At 41.4% G+C, this 9,689-nt stretch overlaps 1 protein-coding gene across 2 annotated transcripts in view; it reads right to left on the reverse strand.

Annotated features, from left to right (window-relative positions):
- TXLNG (taxilin gamma) overlaps positions 1-9,689 on the reverse strand; it is a 63,145-nt gene that overhangs the window by 52,593 nt on the left and 863 nt on the right. The gene's annotated exons all lie outside the window — the stretch shown is intronic.

Consider the following 9,689-nt stretch of genomic DNA (forward strand, 5'->3'; position numbering starts at 1 on the left):
TTTTTTTTTTTTTGAGACAGTCTTGCTCTGTCGACCAAGCTGGAGTGTAATGGTATGATCTCGGCTCACTGCAACCTCCAACTCCTAGGTTCAAGCGATTTTCCTGCCTCAGCCTCCGGAGTAGCTGGGATTACAGGCATGCGCGACCACATCTGGCTAATTTTTATATTTTCAGTAGAGACAGCGTTTCCCTGTGTCAGCCAGGCTGGTCTCGAACTCCTGACCTTGGTGATCCACCCACCTCAGTCTCCCAAAGTGCTGGGATTAGACATGAGCCACCGCACCTGGCCTCATTTCATTTTTTAAGTGAATTAATAATGTTAAAATTTTTATTTAATTTCTAATATGGTAAATTAGGTAAAGAAGCCCACAAGAACAAAAGTTCCTTGAGACTGTCAATAATGTGTAAGTGTACAAAAAGATCCCCAAACCAAAGTTTGAGAACTGCTGTCCCGGTTGTGGTGGGAGCAGGAATAGAGAGACTAGAATGCCAGCTCTGTCAAATTATGACCAGAAAGGGGTCCACATCTTGGCAGCAATAAGCAGGCAGATCCACCCCTAGGGAATATGCCCTGGGACCAGGGAGGGAGGGAGAACAGGGAGAAGAGTGCCACTTCCTTCTTATTCAACTACACCTAACAAACAGGCGTCTTTCCCCCTTTTTGTTAAGTGACAGGTGTGCCAATCAGTGGAATCCAAATGGGTGGTGAGGGACAACTGGTATAAACACTTTCCCTTGACCTTCATTGCTCTGGCTCATTCAGAAGCCTCTGTAACAGTATCTGATAGATTACTTCCTCATTTAATTCTCAGAACTATCTTATAAGGCAGGTATGATAAACAAGCAGCCTCACTGATAAGGTAATTTAAGTACCATGTCCACGGTCAGGAACCTAGGAAAGGAAAGCAGAGACTGAATTCCTGTCTTTCTCTGTAAAGAGCATACTCTCTAAAGAGCATGCTCTTCCCAGGTTATATTAAAAATAAACAAGTGCGGCCGGGCACAGTGGCTCACGCCTGTAATCCCAGCACCTTGAGAGGCCAAGGCAGGAGGATCCCTTGAGCCCAGGAGTTTGAGACCAGCCTGGACAACATGGTGAAACTCCGCCTCTAATAAAAAATAATAAAAATAAACAAGTGTAGTGATGGTCACACAACTCTGCATATATACTAAAAAAAAGTGAGGCCGGGCACCATGACTCACGCCTGTAATCCCAGCACTTTGGGAGGCTGAGGTGGGTGGATCACCTGAGGTCAGGAGTTTAAGACCACCCTGGCTAACATGATGAAACTCCATTTCTACTAAAAATACAAAAAATTAGCCAGGCGTGGTGGCGTGTGCCTGTAATCCCAGCTACTCAGGAGACTGAGGCTGGAGAATTGCTTGAACCCGGGAGGCAGAGGTTGCAGTGAGCTGAGATTGCACCATTGCACTCCAGCTTGGGCAACAAGAGTGAAACTCCAACTCAAAAAAAAAAAAGTTGAATTATACACTATAAATGGGCAAACTGTGTGGCATGTTACCCAAACAAATTAATAAATAAATGAAGCCAGAGAAATGATGGAGTTCTGAGGAGGGATCATAAATTGGAGGCAGGGTAAGTTCTAGGAGTTGTCCTAACTACTATCTGGGGGCAGGCAGCTAAAGGATCCAGAGTAACTGTCACAGCATGTAAGAGCACAAAGAACACATGGAACCACTAATAGGTAAATGACGAGAAAAGAGAGGCAGGCTAGTGCTAAACTAAGGGATGAGGGAACCTGATCTCCCCCACTGGTGAAGAAGCCAAGAATGAGCAAAAGGATCCGGGAAAGGTCTACTTTGGACACAGCTTCTTTAGTCTCATAACCTAGCAGTATAAGTGCTAATATTGTACATTTACCGGTAACATCTATATTAGACTGTGTCATCATGTGCCTTTTAATAAGTGAATGTTAATGACTGCATTAAATTTTGCATTTAACTTCTGTGGCTATTTCTTTTACAAATTATTCTTTTATAAAAATAAAAGATACTGGATTCCATGATTTGCAAAATCACTTCTAGTTCTAAAACTGTAACTCAGTGAATATCTGCAACCTGAAAGATACTTGTATTAGCGTAGGTACCTATCTCAGTAGCAAAGGAGCAATAAATTCAAAGATTTTAATGCCCAAAGCCACTGAAATATACTTGGGCCTGATCTATTTTACAGGACAGGGGCTGGGTCACACAACTAGCATCTTTAAGCCACAGACTCTTACATGTAAAATGGTCCTTTACTTTTATGGGTTACCTAAGTGAACATTCCTGTCCCAATTTTATGAAGTTATCCTTCCCTAGCTCCATATGGACCAATCCTGATACACCTCTGAAACATCAAGCCTTCTTTTTATTTGTCTTACTTCCCCAGACCACTTCAACTCTGTGCTAACACCAGGTTATATGGACTTTATTTAGAAGAAGTTAGAGAGAGTCTCTCTAAACTCTCTACCTTTCCATTTATTTAAATTACACTTGGAGGTACTGTTGCAGGAAGTTGCAGCATGGGATACCTCCTAAATCATAAATCTTAAGGTTAACCTAGGGCCTAAGTGAATGAAGCAAAAGATATTAAGAGGCTCAAAACTCCTCTGGTCCCCAAATTACAATCAATTTTTGATACTCCCTAATCACCCAACTCCATCCCTCATAATTTGTCTTCGTTTAGCAAAAACTATTACTATTACTATTTTACCTACCAGCATGTTTTGCTCACTTTCAACTAGGAGCACTTTTGTGACCTTTACTATCTGAGGAAATGTTAACATGAGAGATACGAAATATGGACAATGGCTTTGGAGCCCAAAGAGCCGAAACTCTGAATATACCACTTAGCATCTCCTGTGTGACCATAGGGAGGCCAACCTCTCAGTTTCCTTATCTGTAAACTGAGATGTACAGTACTTAGCTTCTTAGAGCCATAAGTAGATATAATAGATATAAATTGCTGACACATAGCAGAACTGTTATAATATTTGAATGAAGACATTTTATAGGCTGGGTGCAGTGGTTCACACCTGTAATCCCAGCAGTTTGGGAGGCCAAGGCAGGAGAATCATGCTTGGGCCTAAGAGTTTAAAACCAGCCTGCGCAACATAGGAAGACCCTGTCTCTCAAAAAAAAAAAAGAAAAAAAAAATAGCCGGGCATGGTGGTACACACACCTATAGTCCTAGCTAGTAGGAAGGCTGAGGCAGGAAGATCACTTGAGACCAGGAGTTCAAGGTTGCAATAAGCGTTAACTGCACTCCAGCCTGTGTGACACAGGGAAATCCTGTCTCAAAAAACAAAAAAAGAGATTTTACAAAATGTATTCATTCTCACTTTTAATACGGCCCATTTTGCAATCCAAAAGACCCATAAAGAAATGAGTTTCTAAGCTACTGGCACATCTTTCTTGCCAAACCATTCTACCTTGAGAGCAGGGAAAGAAACACGAAAAAAAAAAAATAGCCAGTAAATATTACTCAGGACAGACTATAAGGTGGGAAGTAGGAGGTAACAGAGGTCATTCTAGGGACATTTTGGAAATGCAACACAGAATGCAAATCAACACCTTAAGCAATAAATGCTAATACAATTATTTTGATAGCATAGGAGGACAATTGTTATTTTATGTATCTTTTCCTTCAAGTAATAAAATGCAAGTATTTATAAGTGCCAACAGAATTTCAACTAGGAGGCAAATTCAATCATAAAAATATACTCCCAGGGTCTTAATGGATCTTAAAGGTCACCTTACCTATTTCTACCCTCTTCTAGAAATGCCCCATATCAAAGCTGATGAATATGATATTAAATTTGTATATTATTGTATACTTTTTTTTTTTTTGACACGGAGTCTCCCTTTATGTCACCCAGGCTGGAGTGTAGTGGCGTAATCTCAGCTCAATGCATTATCTGCCTCCCAAGTTCAAGTGATTCTCCTGCCTCAGCCTCCTGAGTAGCTGGGATTACAGGCATGCACCACCATGCCCAGCTAATTTTTATATTTTTAGTAGAGATGGGGTTTCACCATGTTGACCAGGCTGGTCTTGAACTCCTGACCTCAGGTGATCCACCTGCCTTGGTCTCCCAAAGTGCTGGGATTACAGACATGAGCCACCACACCCGGCCTGTACTTTTTATTTTTATTATTATTATTATTATTATTATTATTATTATTATTTTTAGAGACAGGATCTCACTCCCTTGCCCAGGCTAGAGTGCAGTGGCCCAATCATGGCTCACTGCAGCCTTGACCTCCTGGACTCAAGTGATCCTTCCACCTCAGCCTCCCAAGTAGCTGGAACTACAGGCATATACCATTGTGCCTGGCTAAGTTTTTTATTCTTCATAGAGACGGGAGTCTCCCTGTGTTGCCCAAGCTGGTCTCAAAATCCTGGCCTCAAGCAGTCCTCCTGTCTCAGTCTCCCAAAGCACTGGGATTACAAGCATGAGCCACCATGCCTGGCCCACACTTTATAAATACTGACACATCTGTTATATTAACTAAAAGTTATTCATAATCACATTAGAACCAAACAAAAGGAATTAGGGGGAGGGCAGCAGGAAGAGGAGGAACAGGCAAACAGATTTCTTGAGGTACTAAGTTAAAACTTAAGGAGGTAAGCAGAAACTTCCCATGCATTAGGAGACATCTGTCATATTATCAATCACACTATACACTCTAGCAAACTTCACCAACTGTGGGCTCTATTATTCAAGCAAGTTTGTTTCTGACTGACACTCAGATGCCCTACCTATATACCTGGGGATACCACCTACCATGCAGAGTTAAGGAGATATTAGAATGCATTCACACCTTAAGTGACTAACACAGTGCATGAAACACAAATGAAATTTGAGGCCTCAAAATTTCTTTCCTTTGAAACGTAACTCTGAGAAGTGTACAACTGTAACAGCATATCTATTTAACAGAAGCCCATTATAGTGAATCTTGTGAAGAATCCCACAAAAGCAGTTTTATGTCATTTGGATTTGATATATACCTCCCTAAACAAAACTTCTCTAAGCAAGACCAATATAAATAACACACAAAGTAACATATAAAACACCTTCCAGGCCGGGTGGGTGCGGTGGCTCACTCCTGTAATCCCAGCACTTTGGGAGGCCGAGGCAGGTGGATCACCTGAGGTCAGGAGTTCAAGACCAGCCAGGCCAACATGGTGAAACCCCGTTTCTACTAAAAATACAAAAATTAGCCAGGCCTGGTGGAGCATGCCTGTAATCCCAGCTACTCGGGAGGCTGATGGAGGAGAATCACTTGAACCCGGGAAGTAGACGTTGCAGTAAGCTGAGATTGCGCCATTGCACTCCTGCCTGGGCGACAGAACAAGACTCCATCTCAAAAAAACAAAATAAATTAAAAATAAATAAAACACCTTCCAATAACAATAAATATGGCATAATATGATATGAAAATGTGGCATGAATAGCAGAATATGCTGTATCTGGTTTGTTCTCATTACTGCTTGTCCTATTTGATCCCAGTAAAAGAAAAAAATAAATTTACCAAAGCTTGGTGATACAATTAGAAAACAATGGTGTAAGCAGAAGATCACTTTACTTCTCATTACTTAATCTCTGTACCAGAAGAGTGGAAGTTCATCAAGTTGGCAAATGAGGAGAAAAACAAGATTAATGAAATGGCTTCTTCCTGCCCCCATACTCTTGCCCAACCCTGACCTGATTTCTCCTCATTATGTCTATCACGGAGAGATTCTGGGAAGAGGAGAGAATACAAAGGTTGGAAGATGGATTTACAAAATTAGCACCCTAAATGCAAGAGAAATGAATCTCTTCCATATGTCCTCCCCTCCAAACCATGTAAAATTCTACATGTCCCACACTGTGCCAAATGTGTCCCATTAACTCCTTCTTCACAGTAATCCTCTATGGTAGGGATGAGCATTATCCCCTCTTTACAGATGATGCAACTGAAGCTTAGAAAGATTGAGAAACTTGCCCAAGGTTGCAGAGCTATGGGCGGCAGAAAGCCAGGAGTCCTGACTCCAAAATCCATAGATTTACCCAGTACTACACTACTTATTACTGTAGTATAGATGAAAGAGTATTGGGTTCCAGACTCAGCTTCACCCCTTAGGCAAGTGAGTTAACCTTGTTGAGCAGCTTGTCATCAGCAAATGAGGGCAGTGACAGCTGCCCAGCCTTTTCCACAGCATCTGACTGGTGTTGAAAGAGTTAATGTATGTGCAAATGTGCCATAAAAACTACAGGGCATTATGTAAATGCAAGGTTTTGTTAATTTGGGCCTGGGTACCTTGTATTATTCTTCCACATGGTTTATGGACCTAAAAATTAGTTTAATAGTAGTTAAATAATTTTTAACATTCCCAAGCAAAAATCTAGTAAACAAAAAAAATATATCAACCTTAGACATGTGGAAAAGGCAAAACTATGGAGACAGTAAAAAGATCAGGCCAGGTGTGGTGGCTCATACTTATAATCCCAGCACTTCAGGAGGCCAAGGCAGAAGGATCGCCTGAGCCTAGGAGTTCAAGACCAGCCTGGGCAACACAGCAGGACTCCCATCTCAATAAAATTTCAAAAACATAAAATAAGATCAGTGGCTGCCAGTAGTCTAGAGAAAGGGAGAGAGGGATGAATAGGTAGAGCACAAGGGATTTATAGGACTGTGAAACTCTTCTGTGTGATACTGTAATAGTGGATCCATGTCACTACACATTTGTCAAAATGCATAGAATATATAGCACCAGAGTGAACCCTAACGTAAACTATGGACTTAGTCAATATATCAATATTGGCTCATGAATTTTAACACAAGTATCATACTAATGCAAGATGTAAATAATAGGGGATAAGGGCCGGGCGCAGTGGCTCACGCCTGTAACCTCAGCACTTTCAGAGGCCAAAGCAGGCAGATCACCTGAGGTCAGGAGTTTGAGACTAGCCTGACCAACATGGAGAAACTCCGTCTCTACTAAAAATACAAAAAAATTAGCCGGGCGTGCTGGCACATGCCTGTAATCCCAGCTACTCGGGAGGCTGAGGCAGGAGAATTGCTTGAACCTGGGAGTCGGAGATTGTGGTGAGCCGAGATCACACCATTGCACTCCAGCCTGGGCAACAAGAGCAAAACTCCATCTCAAAAATAATAATAATAATAGGGGAAAGAGGGTATGTGAAAGGGTATATGGAAACTCTGTACTTTCTACTCAATTTTGATGTAAAACTAAAAACCATTCCCCAAAAAAAGTCTATTAATTTTTTTTTTTTAAATCAACCTTATAAAGCAAATTCTACTTAGGGATTTAGGAAGTAAAAGGAATGAGCCTGGTGTTCTTAAAAATGCCTGACAAACTAGATATTTTTAGCCCAATGCTGTTCTATAAAATTTTTATGCAATGATGGAAATATTCTAGATCTGCTCTAATACAGTAGCCACTAGCCACAATGGCTACTGAATACCTGAAACTTGGTTAGTAGGACTGAAGAAAAAAAATTTTAATTTTAATGATAGTTAACAAATTTAGCTACCTGTCACTAGCAGCTACTATCAGCACAGTTTTAGACAACTCCAAGAGACCCCAGTAATGTACTGTAACATTACCTTTAGAAGCAAAAGATTACCTCAAGAGACCATTCAAATGAATGTAGTTATGAAACAATGCCACAATTAACTGAGCAGGTCACGACTAGGCAAATGGTTAAAGCAACCAGGAACCAAAAAAGCCCATCTCCAATTGTTCCTCACTTCAGGTCCCATGATGTAACTAGATAACGACAAAACAGTCACTTTTCTTTTCATTCTTTCAATATTTTCAAAAAACTCAATTCATTAAACATCATTTCTGCTTCCTGAAAAAAAAGGGTAGAGGTTAAGTTGGAATTAAAGCATATTTTTTCAAGTCAGTGACCCAAAGGAAATTTTAAAAACTAAGGGACATAAAGAAGTAATGTAAAAATGATTTTTTAAAAAATTTTTGGCCAGTTGCAGTGGCTCATGCCTGTAATCCTGCCGCTCTGGAAGTCCGAGGTGGGTGGTTTACTTGAGGCCAGGAGTTCAAGACCAGCCTGGCCAACATGGTGAAACCCTGTTTCTACTAAAAATACAAAAATTAGCTGGGTGTGGTGGCGCACACCTGTAATCCCAGCTACTCAGGAGGCTGAGGCACGAGAATCACTGGAACCCAGGAGGTAGAAGATGCAGTGAGCCAAGATCGCACCACTGCACTCCAGCCTAGGTAATAGAGCGAGACTCTGACTTAAAAAAAAAAACATTTTTTTTTTTTTAAGAGACAGGGTCTTACTTTGTGGCCCAGGCTAACCTCCTGCTTCAGCCTCCCGACTAGGTGGTACTACAGGTGCATGCCACCATAGCTGGCTTAAAAATGATTTTTGCAAACACAAGATATTCACCCAGTTTGCTAAATGAAAATTCAAAGATTAATATTTTACCATGTATTTGAATGCCGTCACTGTCAGTTAGAAATCAAAAGGAAAAAGATGCCCAGAAGAGCATAAGCAAAGAAGAATGGAATATGAGGTACGTAAACAAAAATAAGTAGACATACACATGACTATTCCTATCCAGCTGTTAAGCAGAGCTCTGCACCCCAAAGGATCATTACCTCCTATCTTGGTTATTTAAAATGCTAGTTGATTAAACCTCAGTTCCTAATTCAACCTCGGAGTCCTCCTCCCCTGGGGAACCTATGAAATCAAATACTGAGATTGGCACCCCACCCTCAGGGAATAAGTAAAGTGTCCAAAGTGACGTGTTGAATCCCTTACAGGACATTGGTCCACAGCTTCTTTTTCAGTCCTGCAAGCACTGGATCTGTCTCTTAGAATACAAAGAGAGAGAGAGAAAGAAAGAGAGGTAATTGAGAAGTAGTAACACTGTCATGCAAAAACATGAAAATACCTGACCTTAGAAACAGGCCCCAAAAAGCTAATTCTTAACACACTGCTCAGATGTAAACTGGACCTTTGTTCTCCCATTTGAAGTTTATGAATTGCATTAGAAAAATATTATTTCGTAATTTCATACAGGAGTTAAGAGTGTTCAAATACATAATTAAGTAATATTAAATAGCCCTCGGTGATGAAGCAAGACATCCAACAAGCTGAACGTTTCAATATGTTCACCTGCAAGGAAAAAGAGAGATGGGGTTCCCATCTTCCCAGCCTCAGTCCCCGCAGTTATCCATTCCAGGGCCCCGAAAGCCCTGTACCCCATTCGTTGTGCAATCTTTTTCAAACTCCACCCACTGAGCTCCAGAACAAGTGGAATTATCCCATTCTGAAAGAGGTCTCAATTTTCCTGTATCTAGGGAGGGACTGAAAACTCCTTGACGTGAGTCAAGTAAGGCAAGGGGAACAGTCCGGCCTGTTTCCCAGATTAAGAAAGACCCAAGGTCAGGGTCCGGAAGGCGTTCAAGTTTCCGCTCATCAAATTAAAAAAAAAAAAACTAATAATAAATGAAAGAAAGAAAAGAGGGAAAAAAAGGGGAGGGTGGTAAATAGGACTGGGAGGACCAGCTATCACGCGACATCCCAACTCTGCAGGAACCAAAAAAGGTCCTACAGCATCGCATCGCCTCCCCATCCATCCCTGGCCCCACGTGCAGCCAAGCCCGCGGAGCCCCGGGATCTAGGTCCCGGGGGCCGAGAGTCCCGCT

This window comes from Mandrillus leucophaeus, unplaced genomic scaffold (genome assembly GCF_000951045.1).
Source record: "Mandrillus leucophaeus isolate KB7577 unplaced genomic scaffold, Mleu.le_1.0 Scaffold490, whole genome shotgun sequence".
NCBI classification, from domain to species: domain Eukaryota; kingdom Metazoa; phylum Chordata; class Mammalia; order Primates; family Cercopithecidae; genus Mandrillus; species Mandrillus leucophaeus.